The 17,421-nt window shown below is 54.9% G+C and overlaps 1 protein-coding gene across 9 annotated transcripts in view; it reads right to left on the bottom strand.

Moving 5' to 3' along the window:
* Positions 1 to 3,636, bottom strand: part of ZBED4 (zinc finger BED-type containing 4) — a 28,584-nt gene extending 24,948 nt beyond the window's left edge. For 2 of the 9 annotated variants that reach the window (XM_065945616.1, XM_065945654.1), the window contains exons 1-2: positions 3,062 to 3,271; positions 2,826 to 2,943 (exon numbers count right to left, since the gene is read on the bottom strand). The gene's annotated coding sequence lies outside the window, so the exon portion shown is untranslated. Of the gene's footprint in view, positions 1 to 2,825; positions 2,944 to 3,061; positions 3,272 to 3,506 lie in introns of those variants that run through there. The other 7 variants (XM_065945606.1, XM_065945646.1, XM_065945623.1 and 4 more) reach the window with 6 other exon arrangements.
* Between the last annotated feature and the right edge of the window lie 13,785 nt (positions 3,637 to 17,421).

Here is a 17,421-nt window from a genome sequence, read left to right as displayed (position 1 = left end):
CACCGGCGCCACCCCGCACCCGGGCGGCCTCGCCCTCAGACGTGGCAGCCTTCCCACCAAGGCTACCGGTGCAGAGCCGGTCCACACTGAGAGCGAGCCGCACCTGCGGAGGGTGCAGAGCCACGGCTGACACCTTCCCGGGGAAGATCTGCCTCATGTGCAGAGAGGCCACCACCCACGACTGGCCGGGCGGAGCCCGAGAGCCGAATGGAGGCCAGAGCGCACTGCGGGGGCCGAACTCAGAGACCCAGGCCCGCAGCTACCCCCTGGAGACACGGCGGGGCACCCTGATGCGGCCCGAGCAGCACATGGGCTCCATGCAGGACCGCGGACGCTGGCCACCCACAGACCAGGGCCGCCTGGCTGGCTCCACTCTGGCTTTGAGGGCCCTCCACGCAGTGCCAGCGCCTACTCTGGGCGGTCCCACCAGCCACAAGTCTGACGGGCTGCCGCTGGACGTGGTTCAAGTGTCCACGTGCGTCCACGTGGCACCCGGACTCCCACTCCAAACAGCACACGCCCCGGGCTGCTCCCTCCCGGCAGGCCGACCGCGGGGCAGGCTCAGTCACTGGGCCCTGGGTGAGGATGGGCCCTCCGTTCAGGCCTGCGGGCTTGGGGCGGGCAGGGCAGGGCCACTCGAACGGAGGAGCCATGGCGGGCAGAGCCCGAGGTCAGCAGGGGACGCCCCGCCCAGGCCCAGCATCTCCGGTTTCTGGGTGCACGGACTTCGCTGGGGGGGGGTAGGTGGCTGCCGCAAGGCCTACACCCGAAGGAGAGCGGAACACGAGCAGGGTAAACACCTGAGCATGGCGGGCGACGGGCCTTACGACAGGACATGGCCTGAACGCCGGGGCCGGGCTCCACACCTCACTGCGGCTTCTCACGCAGGGTCTCCGCTCCGCCACCCCCGGACCCCTCGGCACAGGACGCAAAGGTCCTTTCCTCTCCAGGCGGTCTTCCGAGAGCGCACTTCTCACACTGCCCACCACCCCCGCCCATGCCTGCCTGTGCTCTTCCTTGGAGAGCGCACTCTGCCTTCTTCTCTGTCCATCCCCACCACGACCCTGCAGCGTGGCCCCAGCAGGTAGAACAGCGCCAGGTGAGAGGAGAGAGGTGAGAGGTGAGAAACCTCCGCAGAGGCAGGCATCTCCAGCTCTCCTGGGCCCTCTACCTCGGAAACAGGAGGAAGGAGAAGAAATGACTTTCTTTCATTCCTCACGATGCCTTCCAGGATACCAGCTGCCAAAAGCACACATCAGATAGTTAGCTAGAAGTGGTCTAAATACCCCCGAGTGATGAAAATCAGGCGGTGACAAAGCCTAAGGGAGAAGGGAGGGAAAGACAGGGAAGTGGAAGGGGCCGAGGCTCTGACAGGAAGTCTGCCGTCACTGGACACTGCAGGGAGGCCAGCCGGGAGGATGCGGGGTGGTCGGGGCGGGATTCCGTGCAGCTGAATTCAGTGAGACACCAACCGTAAGCAGAAACGATGCCTCCTACAGCTTACGTCGTCTTGGGATTTAAACAGTGCCTTAAACATCGAGTGGTAACCAGGAGCATGACCGTCACACCTCAGCCGCATGCCTCGTGCAGAGAAGCTTAGGAGGAAACGGCGCTGCTGAGGGACAGTCGGAGGCGCCCCTGTGTGCCTGCGCTCACTGCCCCCTGCCGTCGCCCAGCAGTCCTCCCACTGAAGGAGGGAATGAATGAGAGTAGAGCTGGGAAGGAGGAGCTGAGGCCGGGCAGGGACACGCAGACGAGTGTGGCAGGGAGGAAGACTGAGCACGGTCACGGCGCCCCGTGCTCCCGCAGCCCAGGATCTGAAAGACAACACACACGCCCTTCACCATGCACTGAGCACAGCAGCCTTGGCTCCTCTGCACAGACGCAGGGTTCGATCCACGGCCCTGACGGTTCCCCTCAAGCCTTTCCCAGCGCTTCAGGAACACTCCTGGCACAGAGCGAGCCACTCACAAACCTCCTTCTGTGTGTGGTGACACGAAAAAACAGGGCAGATGTATCACGCCCGAAAACATCGGGAATTAACAGTATGTGTGGGGTGATGTGGACTCAAAGTCTGTGCTTTCTTCCAGTACAGGAGATTAACTTCCTGAAGACTCATAGAATCTCTTAACTTGTGCTACAACTTTTCCTGAGAAAATGTAAACCACCACAAGCAGATACCATCTGTTTAAGGATCACAGGAAGCGCGCACCCCTGCACGGACAGTCTGTGGCAGGCCCCGAGTATGAACTGGTGAGAGCAGTCTCCTCTCACAAGATAACTCTGCATGGAAATTAAGTCATAACTGCAATTTGGCTTGTTCAGAGCACTTTTTAAAAACTCTAACTAAATCCTTCCTCCTCTCCTAATTTTAACACCGTGATGTAGAGAAGACATCAAAAATTAATATAAAAAGTCACAAAAATGCCTTAGCAAACTGGTCTCATGCAAGTCTGAGATGCGTTTTTCAAAACTATGGACTTGATCTCATCAGAGTTAACTTCAAAACAAATAACTTCCCTTTTTCACAAACTTGAGAATGCCCACAGAAGCTTCTCCTGATGGCCCAGCTGGGCAGGGGTTTGCTTGCAGAGAGGTGCATGTATGTGTGTCTATGGACAGTCACCCAAAATGCAAGGAGAGTCTAGGGGGCTGGCAATTCTCTTAAGCAAGCAGGATGGTGTGGGTCACAGAAAAAAAGATAAAAGAAGATACACAAATGACTCCATCGTTACTTGGGTCTTAAGAAAAAACAACAAAAAACCGCAACTTGAAAAACGCTCGAAATTCTGCTCGGCAGTTTGATTCGGGCTTTCACTACTTACACTTGAATGTCATACCCAGAAACACGCACGGTAACCGAGAAGCATCAGAACCGTGCAGAGATGAGAAGCGTCTCGTGTGCTCCCTGAGACGTGTAAACGAGGCCCCGGTAGCTCCTTCCTGGAAGCGCACAGAAAATGAAACGCTGTACCGGGGTGGGGGGACACCCGAAAAGCACGGCGTGTAAGGCGATCCGTGGCGGTGGCGGAGGGCAGAGGCCATCGGGACAGGTACTCACCAGGCACCTGTCTGTCGGCCGGCGACCCCCGCCCCCGGGCGACTGCGGCGCGGGGTCCGCCGCGTGGTCAGCCGGAGAGCCCACGCCGGCCGACACGCTGTCCCCGTGCTCGCCCGCGGCCGGCCCGGGGTCCGCGCCCGCTTCCACCGCCTCGCGTTCGCTCCGCCGGCCGCGCGGCCGGAAGAGGCGCCCCGAGTGCCCCGCTGTCAGCCGGGCCGGCGGCCGCGGGGCGCGCAGCTGGAGCGGCGTCCGGGCGCCGAGGCCGAGTCCGCCGCCCGGGCGGGGTCCCCGCGACGGCAGGACGCCCCCGCCCCGCCCCGCGCAGGCGACCCCGCGCCCGCCCGGCCCGACCCCGGCCTCGCCCTCCGGCCCCGGCCCCCGGCCCCGACCCCGACCCCGACGGCGCGCCCGGACGGCCGGCCCCGGAAGCGAGCAGCGCACTCACCGCGGGGACCCCACGGCCGCGGAGGCGGACGCGCCCCATTCATCGGCCTCGGCTTTGTCCGCCCCCGGCCCCTCCCGCGCCGCCGCCGCCGCCGCCGGACGCTGCACCCCTCCCAGGGCCCCGCGCGGCCGGGGCGGGGCCGGGGGCGGGGCCGGCGCGCGCAGGCGCAGTGCCCGCACGCCCTCCTCTCCCCGGGGCCCGGCCGGACGGGCGGCTCTAGGTGCCGAGGCGCCGCTGATGGGGGGGTCTGGGCCGACTGCGCAGGCGTAGCCCCGCCCCCAGGGCCGGCGTGAGGACCGCGCAGGCGCACTCCGACCCCGGGCCGGCGTGGGCCGATTGCGCAAGCGTAGCCATCACCGAGAGGGCCGGCCGCGCAGGCGCAGTCCCCGCGTGCCGGCCCCGCCCCCGGGCGGCCAGTGGGGAGGCCGCGAGGTACTGGGCGCTGACGGGACGGGGGGCGTTGGCGGGGCGGGGGGCGCTGGCGGGGCGGGCCGCCGGGGCCTTCCTGGTAACTCGGCGGCAGGGCGGGCGCACGCGGGCCGCGGCATCGGGAGCTGCGGCGCGACGGGCGCCCGGTTCCGCCTGCAGGTGCGCGCAGGTGCGCGGCGCCCCCCGGCCGCGGAGCCAGGAAAGGCGCGCGGGCCTTACCCGGACGGCGTCCGTCCCGCCGACGGGCTCCGGGGACTCTGCGTGCGCGCCGCACGCGTTTAGGCCCCGGAGTCAAGGGCGATAAGGTGCAGCCGTGCGCGAGTGCGCCGGGCGCAGCGATTAAAGCTTAACGTGTGGGGACCGGGGGGCCCTTCGTCTCGGGAGAGCCGCGGGCCGGGCTCGCTCTCCTTGTGTCCCGGACACTCGGTTTCCTAACGCACAGTGATTCACCGACCAAATAAATTCTCCAACTGATTTTGTCACCCTGTTCTAGACTACAACTTTGTACGAGAACGAGACACAGGTTCGTTCCCTAAGTCTCACTGTAACGGTTAGGACGTCTTACGTTCGACAATGACCGGTCCGCTTCAGCGGGGTCAGTCGGCCGTGTCTCCCCCACAACGGCCTCCACGACCCCCGCCCCCCAACTCTGCCTGCCGGTCTGGCCTCGGATCGCACTCCAGCCCCAGAGGCCTGACCTCTGCGACGGAGACAGGCAGGCGAGAACTTAGGACCTTCTCCCGCCCTCTTTTAATTTGCTTATTATCAAATCTTAAGTTAGTCGCAGCAGGCTTTGTTCCTTTTGTTCTCCTACCCCAGCTGCTGCTGGGTTCTGTCTGGCCCAGGACGGTGGTGGAGGTCTTGTAAAGCTGGGGGCTGGAGGGTGGACAGTAAAGGACGGCTGCGATCTAAATCCTGCTGCCAGCGTTTTTTATCTGACCCCAAGCTAAGCGTGTTTTTTCAGTTTTCAGTGGCTGGGAAGAAAAAAGAATATTTCATGACATGAAAATTCTGTGAAATTCAAATGTCAGTGTCCTGACTGGAGTTTTCTCAGAACAGAGGGGAAACCTCTGCTTCACGGGCCACCTCCAGTTGTGTTCACCACGCAGGCCACGTTGAGGAGCTGGGGCACAGACCCCGTGTCAGGCAAGGCTAGGAGTATTTGCTCTCCGGCCCTTTGCGGAAGAAGTCATCAGCTCATGCCCTAGATGAACGGGCAGCCTCTTACCTGGTCCCACGGCTTGTCATTCCTCCACTGACTGTCTCACGGGGGTTCCTGTTTCATGGTCAAAGCTGGATCTTAAAACTTTGGTGGTGGTGCCCACTGCCCAGCTCCTGCCGCCTGCCCGCGCTCGCTCACTCCGCTCCAGCCCAGGTGGTCTCCTGGGCCCCACCTCAGGGCCTCTGCACGGACTCTTCCTGAACTAGAATGCTCTTCCCCACAAGTATGCCTGTCTCACCCTTTACTTCTGCAGAGCTTTGCCCAGATGTCATGGGGGGGGGGGGGCGTGGCTCTTTTTGGTCTTTCCCTACAGAGCAGTACCCCCCACCCCTATCTCCCAGCCTCATTCTCCTCTGACATTGACCTGTTTGTGGTCAGCCTCTCGGGGTGGAAGGAGCGCTCCAGGGGCCAGGGCCTGCTCTTCCTGTGTGATGATGGCAGTGCCCAGTTCCCTGCATCTTGGTGGGTGGGCTGATTGCGACCCCACTGTGGCCTGGCACTGATCTGAAATGGATGTAAAAGGTTCCCTTGGCCGGTGACGACAACCCTTCCCCAAGGGCCTCACCAGTTCCCCCATTCCTCCTTTGTCTGCGTGTGCTTCTCCCACCTGCAGCCTGGCCGGGTGTGCCTGCTCTGACCTCTTCCAGGAAGGGTTTTTCTCTCATGTCTCACTGACCCCATGGACATGAATCTGAGAAAAGTCTGTAAGACAGTGGAGGTCGGAAAAGCCTGGCGTGCTACAGTCCGTGGGGTCACAGAGAGACACGACTGAGGGGCTGAATAACAACAGCATAACTTAAATGCCCAGATGGGGCACCGTGGGCCTGAGATGGGTCACGGCACTCATGAGACTGGCACCAGCATAAACCGGACCGTTCCAGTGACTCGGGCCACCTCGTGACCCTGTCAACAGCTGCAGGCCGTTCATGTACCAAACCCTGGATGAGCACTTTCTGTGAGCCCAAGATGCTGGACTTTAACTTAACTTAAACAAGAGAAGCGTGAGCGCCTGTGTTTTATCTGAGTTCTGAGCACAGACTCGAAGCCCCAGGAAAGAGGGAGGGCTATGTTTCCCGCCCGGTGCTGGCCGCGGTGTGCAGTCCACACTTAGGCAACGTGTGGAATAAAGAGCGCCCAGCCACCTGCTCTGAGGCCAGCGAGGCCGAGGACGGGCTGGCCTGCGGCGCCCTGCTGGTTCTCTGCCCACACAGGCTGCACTGCGGTCCCTGGAAGGGGTTCGCCCCACGCTGATTCCAAGCCCAGCTCAGGGGACGTGAGGCTGATGGTGTCACGTGTGGAAGCTGCTGGGCGCCCGACCCTGGTGACGACATCAGGGGTCCTGATGGCTGGGCCTGAAGTGAGGGCGGCTGTGCCATGGAGCCCCATCTGCATAGGGGTTTGGGGCAGACACCCGCCTGTCTCTGGCTGAGTCCCAGAGTCCACGGTTCCCTCGTGGCTCTGGGACCTTGAAAATGGGCCCCCTCCGTTGTCCTCAGCAGGAATGCTGTGTGTGTGTGTGTGTGTGTGTGTGTGTGTGTGTGTGTGTGTGTGTGGAGGAGACCCCAGGTGGGCCCAGGGGGAAGGGCAGTCGTCCGGCTGTAGGAGGCGACTCTGGGTGCTGAGCACCCACCAGACCCTCACCGCGTTGTCCGCGTTGTCCGCGTTGTCCCTGGGAGCACCACCCCCACCCCAGGCAGACGGTGACATCCTTGCTCCTCTGGGGAGGAGGACTGGAGCTGGAGGCGGGGCGTCCCCGAGGGGGCGGAGCCGGCAGGGCACAGCAGGGTCACACGAGGTCTGGGAGCCGAGCAGTGGCCCCCCATGTCAGAGGTGGATCGGGGCTGCTGGACACAGCGGCCCGGACAGGAGGGCGCTGGGGAGTTCGTCTAGGTCTCAGGCTTTGCTCTGGGCCCGGGTGGGTGGGGGCTTGGGCATCCCTCCAAGGACCACCCTCTCCAGGCAGGCATCAGCGGGTCACCTGGGGGCCCCACACGGCTCTTCTGAACTGGAACCCGGAGTCACTCTGCACACTCACCTCACCTCCTCACCTGCGGGGGCTTGGCCCTCCCCACCCTGCGCCCGCCCCAGCCCCCCAGGAGTTGGCGCGTTTGCAGTTTGGGAGGAGGGGCACGGGGGCACTGGAGGGCCAGGGGGCAATGGGCAGCCTGGGGTGGGGAGGTTTCTGTGGTCGCCCGTTCCAGTGGGGGTGATGTCCTCAGGGTTTTGGGGGGGATGCAAGGGGGGCAGTGGGGCCTGGGGGGGTGGAAGAGGGGTGGGGGGTAGTGTGAGCCCCCAGGCTTGGGTCTGGGCTGCCGAGGGACCGAGATGGGTGGGAGGGAAGCCCGTCAAGGCCGCAGACCTGAGTCTAATGCCCACCGCCCGGAGCCCGCCTGCCTGCCTTCCCACAGCCTCGCGCCTGCCCTGCTCCAGGCTCCGTGCCCCAGGAAGCCGGGGGAGGGGGCAAGTCCCGGTAGCACCCCCACGCAGGTAACCGGCATCCAGGTACCCCCCAGAACCCCCGTGGCCTCCTGGGGTGGGCGAGGCCGGGAGTGGGGCTGAAAGGAAGTGCCTCTGCGGCTTCCACTTCTCCACGCCTCGGCGTTTTTCAACGTCACTTCGCGCCCTGCTGTCGGTGGCTTCCCGTGGTTTTCCTCTGGGCGGAGGGGGCCCAGGGCAGGGCGAGGCCGTCATCCTTTGGGGCTGAGGAGCTTCCGGGGCCTGCGTCGTACCCCCGGGACCTCACAGGGACCCCGGGTGGTCCTTGGCTCTGCACAGGAGGCCGTGCTGCTGTCGTGGGTCCGCCAGCCTGGGGAGTGACGGCCAGAAGTGAGAGGCCCAGGGGCCTGAGCGCAGGGTAGTTGCGCTGGGAACACTGACCCCGAGGCCTCACTGACAGCGGGACAGCCCGAGGCCCGTCCCAACCTGAGCCGGCATCGCCAGGGGCCTGGCTGCCCTTCCCGAGTCGGTGGAGTGACGGCAGCGCCAGCTTCCCTGGACGGGGCGGAGAGGGACCCAGAGGTGGAGGGGTGGGTGGGGAGCCGTGTCTGCCACGTGCCCCCCCCAGCCCTGCACTCTTGCTTAGAAGGCCGTGGGGCCCACTCAGGTGGGGGCCCAAGGGTGGGACCACCCAGCCCCTGAGAAGGTGAGGGCGAGGGGGCGCCGCTGAGGCGCAGGGGCTCCTGGGGTCTCCGCTGGGGTCTGGTTCCTGGGCTGCAGAAGAGGGGGCTTGAAGGGCTGGGGTGGCTGTGCTAGCAAGACCACTCGGGGTGCGGGGCAGTCAGTGAGGGGACCCTGGCCTCTACAGGAGGCGCCCCGAGGGCTTTAGGAGAGAGAGAGGCAGGACTCAGGAAGGGCTTGGAGAGCAGCTGCAGGCGGGGCACCTCGCAGGTGGTGGTGACCCCGCTGAGCCTGGAGCGAGGGGGGGGGGGGGGGAGGAACAGAACTGGACTTACCTTTTTTGTGGGGAGGGGCAGGGAAACAGCGGCAGTAAGTGCCGCAGTCGGGAGAAAGAGCGACAGTGGGCTGGGGCGGGCCCGCGGGGTGTTCAGGTGTCAAGGCCCTGGGGCTGTGGGCACGGCCAGGAAGGAAGAGGCCCCGTGCAGAGGCTGCGGTTTTGGAGCTGGGAGTGTGTGGGACGGGGGCCTGGGGAGGCATGCCCAGGTGGGAGCAGGCCCTGACTGGGCGGAGGGTTCGGGTGGGCTCAGCCGCCGGCCCCAGACGTCAGGCACCTGTCCGTGATGACTGGCCCTGTTTTATTTTCCAAGGTAGAAATAACTCGGGGTTTATGTGGGTAACTAGGATTTCTAGATTTAGCAGATCTAAAAAGGTGTGTTTATCTGATTTAAAATATAACTGGGTGAACTGTATTTCATCTAGAAGCCCAGTCTTAACAGGAGGGCCATCCCTGTTAACAGCCCAGCCAACACTGAAGGGAAAATGGAGAACTGTGTATGATCACACCCCCTCCAAAGGATGACTTTGAAAACAATTAGATATCTAGCCCAGGTTTTACATAGAAGGCTGTTGATTAAAATTTTATTACTATATGTACTTCTCTCAAATCTACTGTTTTAACTTAACAGAACAGCTTCTTCCACATGGACACACGGATGATGGCTGCGCAGGTCACCTTAATGCTGAGTGTGGTGTGGGAGGAGGCCAGCCGTCCTGACCCCGGGCGGCAAGAGCTCTCTGAGGAGCACGGGGTGCTCATGCTGTTTGCCTTTTGGTCATTTCTTCAGAAAACAGTACTAGCAATGGGTTTTGTTTTATTTTTTATGAAAATGTTACTGAGATAACTAGAGGTTCACTTGCAGTTCTGACAAATGATACAGGGGTGCCCTGGGCCGCCGTAGCCAGGACTCCCCAGTAGAAAGCAGCATTTATAAACTGCAAGTGAAGATCCCATCCAGGATGGTGGTGCTGGTACAGCCACTGATCGTGTTCCGGTTTCCCTAGTTTTGTTTTACTTGTACGTGTGTGTGTGTGTGTGTGTGTGTGTGGTAAATTCTGTACAGTTTTATCAGCCAGGTTGGTTTGAGAAATCTCCGTCAAGACACTGAAGAGTCCCACCAATGATTGTTATTTTGTCCTTTCATAACCACACTACCCCACCTTGTCCCCAAACCCAGGAAAGGCAACTGCTGATCTGAACTCCCTTCCAAAAGCTTGTCATTTTAGTGTTCCTTAGATCAAACTGCCAACATCTGTTGGATCATCGAAAAAGAAAGAGAATTCCAGAAGAACATCTACTTCTGCTTCATTGACTACGCTAAAGCCTTTGACTGTGGATCACAACAAACTGTGGAAAATTCTTAAAGAGATAGGAATACCAGATCCCCTCACCTGCCTCCTGAGAAACCTGTATGCAGGTAAAGCAGCAACAGTTAAACCAGACATAGAGCAATGGTCTGATTCCAGTTTGGGAAAAGAATACATCAAGGCTGTATATTGTCACCCTGCTTATTTAACTTATATGCAGAGTACATCATGAGAAATGCAGGTTGGATGAAGCACAAGCTGGAATCAAGTTGACCGGGAGAAATATCAACAACCTCAGATATGCAGATGACACCGCCCTTCTGGCAGAAAGCAAAGAATTAAAGAGTCTCTTGATGAAGGTGAAACAGGAGAGTGAAAAAGCTGGCTTAAAGCTCAACATTCAGAAAACTAAGATCATGGCAGCCAGTCCCACCACTTCATGGCAAATAGATGGGGAAACAATGGAAACAGTGACAGACTTTATTTTCTTGGACTCCAAAATCACTGCAGATGGTGACTGCAGCCATGAAATTAAAAGATTCTTACTCCTTGGAAGAAAAGCTATGACTACCCTAACAGCATATTAAAAAGCAGAGACATTACTTTGCCAACAAAGGTCTGTCTAGTCAAAGCTATGATTTTTCCAGTAGTAGTGTATGGATGTGAGTTGGACCATAGAGAAAGCTGAGTGCCAAAGAATTGATGCTTTTCAAGTGTGGTGTTGGAGAAGACTCTTGAGAGTCCCTTGGACTGCAAGAAGATCCAACCAGTCCATCCTAAAGGAAATCAGTCCTGAATATTCATTGGAAGGACTGATGCTGAGACTGAAACTCCAATACTTTGGCCATCTGATGTGAAGAACTGACTCATTGGAAAAGACCCTGATGCTGCAAAAGATCGAAGGCAGAAGTAAAAGGGGATGACAGAGGATGAGATGGTTGGATGGCATCACCAACTCAATGGGCATGAGTCTGAGAAAACTCTGGGAGATAGTGATAGACAGGGAGGCCTGGCGTGCTGCAGTCCATGGGGTTGCAAAGAGTCGGACACAACTTAGTGACTGAGCAACAACAACGAAGTTGGAATCCAGGGTGAGGAACCTTTTGGGATTGACTGTTTTGCTCAGCATGGGGTTTCTGAGGTGGTTCTAGTGGTAAAGAACCCGCCTGCCAGAGCAGGAGATGTAAGAGACACAGGTTCGATCCCCGGGTCTGGAAGATCCCCTGGAGGAGGGCATGGCAACCCACTCCTGTATTCTTGTCTGGGAATCCCACGGACAGAGGAGCCTGGTGGGACACAGTCCACAGGGTCGCAAAGAGTCTGACGCCGCTGAAGTGACTTCAGCATGATGATTCCCTGGAGACTCCCCGCCCGGTCTGAGTGTCCCTGCCCATCCCCGTGTTGCTCTGCAGGGTCCCCTGGGGTGGACGGACCACTCTTTGTTCTGGCATCCACGGTTGGCTCAGCCATCTCCAGCTGAAGGACACCTGTGTTAATTCTGGTTTGGGTCTGTTTTAAATAAAGATCCTAGGAATGTGTGTGTACGTGTTTGGGTGTGGACAGAAGTCTTCGGTCCTCTGGGGTAAATGCCCGGAGGGTCCCTTCTGGGCCACGTGGGCCTGCGTGTTTGGATTCTGAGGAAACCGCCAAGTTCTACCCTTTCACGTCCCGCTAGCAGGCATCAGGGATCTCTCTCCACGGCCTGGCCGGCATCAGTTGTGGTCCTAACTTTTTCCTCTGTCACTGTGATAGGGGTGATATCTCATGTGCTTTAGAGGCTGATGCGAGATCTTGGTCCCCCAACCAGGGATTGAACCCTTGCCCTCTGCAGTGAAAGCTCGGAGTCCTAACCACGGGGAGACTGCCAGGGAAGCCCCTACAGATGCTTAATTGACATCTATGTTTTCCTTAAAGTGTCTCTTCATGTCTCTTGCTGATTTTTAAAGTTGGATGACTTATTTTTTTACTGCTGAGTTTTTAGGGTTTTATACGTTCTGTATGCAAGTCCTCTGTCAGATGGACGGCTTGCAAACATTTTTTCTCAGTCTGCAGTTTGTCTTTTCCTCCTACAGGGCAAGTTTCAAATTTCGATGAGATCTACTTTATCAATGCTTTCTTTTTTGTGTTTTGCCTTTGGTGTCAAGTTAAGAATTTTGTGCCTTGCCCTAGATCCCAAAGATGTTCTACTGCACTTTTCCAAAATGTTTTCTAGCTTTATGTTAAAGCTCATGATCCATTTTGAGATTTGTGTAAATTGTGAAACCCTTGGGTTTCCTTCCCTTCTTCCTCCCTCCCCCACCTCGCCTCCCCTCCCTTCCCCCACCCCACCCACGCATGTCTAATTGTTGTTGTTCCCACTCTTTTGTGACCCCATGGATTATAGCTCTCCGGGCTCCTCTGTCCATGGGATTTTTCCTGCAAGAGTACTGGAGTGGGTTGCCATGCCCTCCTCCAGGGCACCTTCCTGAGCCAGGGACTGAACCCACATCCTGCAGCTCCTGCATTGCCAGGCGATTCTTTACCACTTCGCCACCTGGGAAGCCCAGGCACATCTAATTGCTGCAGCACAATTGGTTGAAAAGGCTGTCTGTCTTTCCTTCATCAAGATGTTTTTACACGTTTGTCAAAAATCACTTGGACACATTTGTGTGGGTCTGTTTCTGGGTTTTCTGTTTTGTTCTGTTGATCTGGGCGTCTATTCCCTCCACCAACACCACAGTCTTGATTACCATAGATTCCCTGGCAGCTCAGCTGGGAAAGAGTCTGCCTGCAATTGAAGGAGACCGGGGTTCGATTCCCGGGTTGGGAAGATCCCTGGAGAAGGGGTAGGCTACCCACTCCAGTATTCGTGGGCTTCCCTGGTGGCTCAGATGGTAAAGAATCCGCCTGCAATGTGGGAGACCTGGGTTTGAGCCCTGGGTTGGGAAGATCCCTTAGAAGAGGGCATGACAACCCACTCCAGTATTCTCGCCTGGAGAATCCCGTGGACAGAGGAGCCTGCTGGGCTGTTGTCCACAGGCATAGTGCACACAGGTGTCAGAGTTGGGCTGACTGAGTCCCCCACTTTCTGCTCCTTTTCAACATTGTTTTGGCTATTACAGTGCTTTGCCATTCCGTACACATCTGAGGATAATCTTGTCTGTATCTACAAAAAAACCTTGCTGGAATTTTGATAGGATTTGTTTTATCTTGTGTATCCATTTGGAGAGAACTGGCATTTTCACTCTTTAGTCTTCTAACCATGAAAGTGGTATGGCTCGCTGTTTATTTAGATCTGTGAGTTTTTCAGTCCGCAGTGTATTATTTTCACAGTTTATTCTGAAACTTTGTGAATAGTGTCATGTTTTTAATCCCAGTGTCCTTGTGTTCATTGCTAGTGTGTAGGAATACAACTGATTTTTAAAAAAAAATGCTTATATTGTATTCTGAGACCTGCCTGAACTCACTTATTATTTCTAGGAATTTTATTGATAGATTCCTTGGGATCCTCTAGTAGATAATCATGTCATCTGCAAATAAAATGCAGGTGGTTTTATTTCTTCATTTCAGAGATAAATGCATTTTTTCCCTTTTCTTATCTTATTTAAAAAAATGGTTGCCCCAAGGCGTGTGGGTCTTCTGGGATCAGGGGCGGGACCCGCGTCCCCTGCTTTGGCAGGCGGACTCCAGCCACAGGAGCGACGGAGACGGCCCTTCTTGGGTTACTGCACTGGCTGCGCGTCCAGCCTGAACGTGACTGAGTGAAGGTGCTGAGCGCAGCGTGCTTCCCTTGTTCCCGATCTCGGGAGAACGCATTCAGTCTTCCACCATGAAATATGTTAGTTATAGTTGAGATCATTCCCCTCTACTGCTGATTTTCTGAGAGTTTTTTTTTTTTTTTTTATCATGTATGGATGTTGAATACTGCCTTTTCTGAATTGATTGATAATTATGTAATTTTTCTACTCCAGACTGTTAATATGGTGGATCACATTACTTTTGAATATTGAACCATCCTTGCAGCCTTGGAATAAATCCCACTTGGTCATGGTGTATAATTTTTCTTTTTACACACTTTTGAATTCTATTACTTTGTTGAGGATTTTTGTGTCTATGTTCATGAAGGACTTCGGTCTGTAGTGCTCTTTTTGATACTGTCTTTATTTGGTTTTTGTATTAGATGATTCTAGCTTCATAAAATGAATTTGGAGATGTGCCTCTTTTCTATTTTCTGGAAGAGATTGTGCAGAATTGGTTTTAATTCTTGTTTAAATATTTGGGAAAAGTCTTCACTGAAACCATGGGGATTTCACAGAAAGTTTGGAGATTTCTGTCCTTGTTTGAGTTTTAAATTATGAATTCAACTTCATTAATAGTTACATGACTCTTTAAGTCATCTTTTATTTTGAGTGAATAGTGGTAGCTTGTGTTTTTTAAGGGATTAGTTCATTTCATCTCAGTTGTCAAATATTGTCTGTAGAGTTACTCATGTTGTTTAGCTACTAAGTCATTTCTGACTCTTTGCGACCCCTGGACTGTAGCCCGCCAGGCTCCTCTGTTCATGGGGTTCTCCAGGCAAGAACACTGGAGTGGGTTGCCATTTCCTCCTCCAGGGGATCTTCCCGACCAGGGACTGAACCCGAGTCTCCTGTGTCAGCAGGCAGACCCTGTAGCACTGAGCCACCAGGGAAGACCCAGAGTTGCTCGTAATATTTGCTTGTTATCCTTTTACTGCGTGTGGGGCTTGTAGCAACACCCCTATTTTCTTCCTAATATTATTAATTTATCTTTCTTTTTTTCCTTCTGTTTTGTATGAGGGTTCTCCAGAGAAACAACAAATAATGTGTGTGTGTGTGTTTATTTTAAGCAATTGGCTCATGAGATTGCAGAGGCTTGGTGGGTCCAAGATCTGGTCAGAGAGGCTGGAGACTCAGGGAAGAGTCAAAGTTCAAGTCCAAAGAGAGTCTGCCATGGAATCAGGAGCACCTGATGCTGCAGATGAAATCAGAAGACAGTCTTCTGGAAAAGTTACTCGTGCATGGAGGAGGTCAGCCTTTGTTCTGTTTGGTCTTCTACTGGACAGGGGCTTTCCAGGTGGCTCAGTGGTAACAAATCCGCCTGCCAATGCAAAAGATACAGGTGACTCTGGTTGAATCCCTGGGGCGGGAAGATCCCCTGGAGAAGGGAGTGGCAACCCACTCCAGTATTCTTGCCTTGGAAATCTCATGGACAGAGGAGCCTGCGGGCTACAGTCCATGGGGTCGCAAACAGTCAGACTTGGCTGAGGGATAGCACACGCACTCGTGATCCGACAACATATTGTGCATGATTTCAATCCTTTTAAATGTGTTGAAGTTTGTTCTGTGACCCAGGATGTGGTCTGTCTTGGTCAGTGCTCCCTGGATGCCTGAAAAGGGTGTTTAGTCTGCTGCTGTTTGATGGACAGCTCTGTAAACGCCCTTTAGGCCCTGTTGCTTGGTGACAGTTCTGCCTTCTTCTAAATCTTCGCTGACTTTGTGTAGACGTTCCATCATTTGCTGACACTGGAGTGGAGGTCCCTACGTAAAAGCTATAATTTTAGATTTGGCTATTTCTTCTTTTAGCTCTATTATATTTTGCTACACACACTCACACACACACACACACACACACACACACACGTATGTATGTATTTTTTTTGACCACACCATGTGGCAAATGGTATCTTGGTTGTCCATCCAGGAATCGAACCCACACCCCCTGCGTTAGAACGGAAAAGTCTTAACCATGGGACCACCAGGGAAGTCCCACTTTATATGTTTTTAACTCTGTTGTTTGGTGTGTAAATACTTACAATCATTATGTCTTCCAACTGGATTGATCCTTTTATCATTATGTGGTATTCCTCTTTGTTTCTAGAAATTTTCTTTGCTATGCAGTCTACTTTATGTGATTTTAATATATAATAAATGATAACATGATAAATGATGCATTAATATGTAATAAATAATATACTGTGGTCACTCCTACATTTTTGGCTAATATTTGAATTAACACTCTTTACATTCTTTTATTTTTATCCTACCATGTAGTTATGCTTGCTGTCCTGTAGGCAGCATATAGGCAGGTTGTGGGTTTTTTTAATTCACTCCAACAGTCTGTGTGTTTTACTCGGTGTATTTAAAGCATTTTTGTATAAAATGTTGATATATTAAGGCTGAACTCTGCCATTTTATCATTCGTTTCCTATTTGCTTCCTCTCTAATCATTCCTCTCTTTCTCTTTTCTTGCCTTCTCATGGGATACTGAACACTGTTTAGAATTCCATTTTGGTTTTTTAAGAGTGTTTTTGAGTATAACATTTTGTACAGTTTTCCTCAACTCTCTGGGTATTACAGGACACAAACACATGTTATCAGAGTCTGCGAATATAATCTCAGCCCTTTGAGTGATGTGTAGAAACCTTACTTACATTAACTCCCATTACTATTCCCATTTAAAAGCTAGACGTGCCCAAGTCTTTCTTATATGCACATCTAGCACCACATCCGACAGTGTTACAAGTGTTGCTTCAGCCGCCCAGCGTGGCATAAGAGGGTCGTGATGAGGACAGTTACTACATGTCCCTCTGTTTCACCCATTCTGTGGTTTTCCTTGCCTTCCTGAGGGTCTAAGCCTTGTGGCATCATCTCTGTTTGAAGAACCTCCTTTAGCGATTCTTTCGGGGTAGTTCTGCTGGTGACAAGTTCTTTTCGTTTTCTTTGTCTGTGGATGTCTTTGTTTCCCCTTCCATCTCTTTTTGGCTGTGCTGTGTGGCAAGGAGGCCCCAGTTCCCCGACCAGGGATCAAACCTGGGCCCTTGGCAGTGAAGTGCAGAGCCTCACCACTGGGCAGCCAGTTAAGTCGCTCTGCTTCCTTCTTCTGTGCGTTTGTTTAAATCTTCCTCCTCTTCGCCAGCTGAGGCTTTGGTGCTCTGTGTATTCCACGCCTGGCTGTGCAGGGTCTTCGGGCCGCGGGGGCTCTTTCCCAGTCGCTGTGGGCAGGGGCTGTGCTGCAGCTGCGGGTTCGGCCTTCTCAGGGCAGCGGCTCCGCGCGCGGGCTCGAGGGCCTGAGGGCTCCGCAGCTGTGGATGACTCCAGAGCGCAGGCTCAATGACTGTGGCCCGCGGGCTCAGCCGCTCTTCGGCCGGCGGGTCTCCGGCAGGGGCGACTGAACCGGCGTCTCCAGCATTCGCAGGCAGACGCTTCACCGCTGAGCCACCAGGGAAGCCCCCCTTAGTTCTCGACGCATTTTTCGCTAGATATGCAATTCGTGGTTGTCAGTCCTTTCCTTTCAGCATTTGAAAAATGTGACACTTCCTTCTGGCCTCTGTGGTTTCTGATTAAAAAAGCCAATGTTATTCCAGTTGTTCTTCCCTTATAGGCAGTGTATCATTTCTGTTTGCTTTCAAGAGGCTTTTGGTTGTTTTTTTATTATTATTTTTGTTTGTTTGCTTTCCTTCGACCTGTTTTCTTTTGGTTGTTCAGATTGGGTAATTTCTATTCT

The sequence above is a fragment of the Muntiacus reevesi genome, chromosome 1, assembly GCF_963930625.1.
Source record: "Muntiacus reevesi chromosome 1, mMunRee1.1, whole genome shotgun sequence".
NCBI classification, from domain to species: Eukaryota; Metazoa; Chordata; class Mammalia; order Artiodactyla; family Cervidae; genus Muntiacus; species Muntiacus reevesi.
This window is presented reverse-complemented; position numbering and strand designations above follow the sequence as displayed.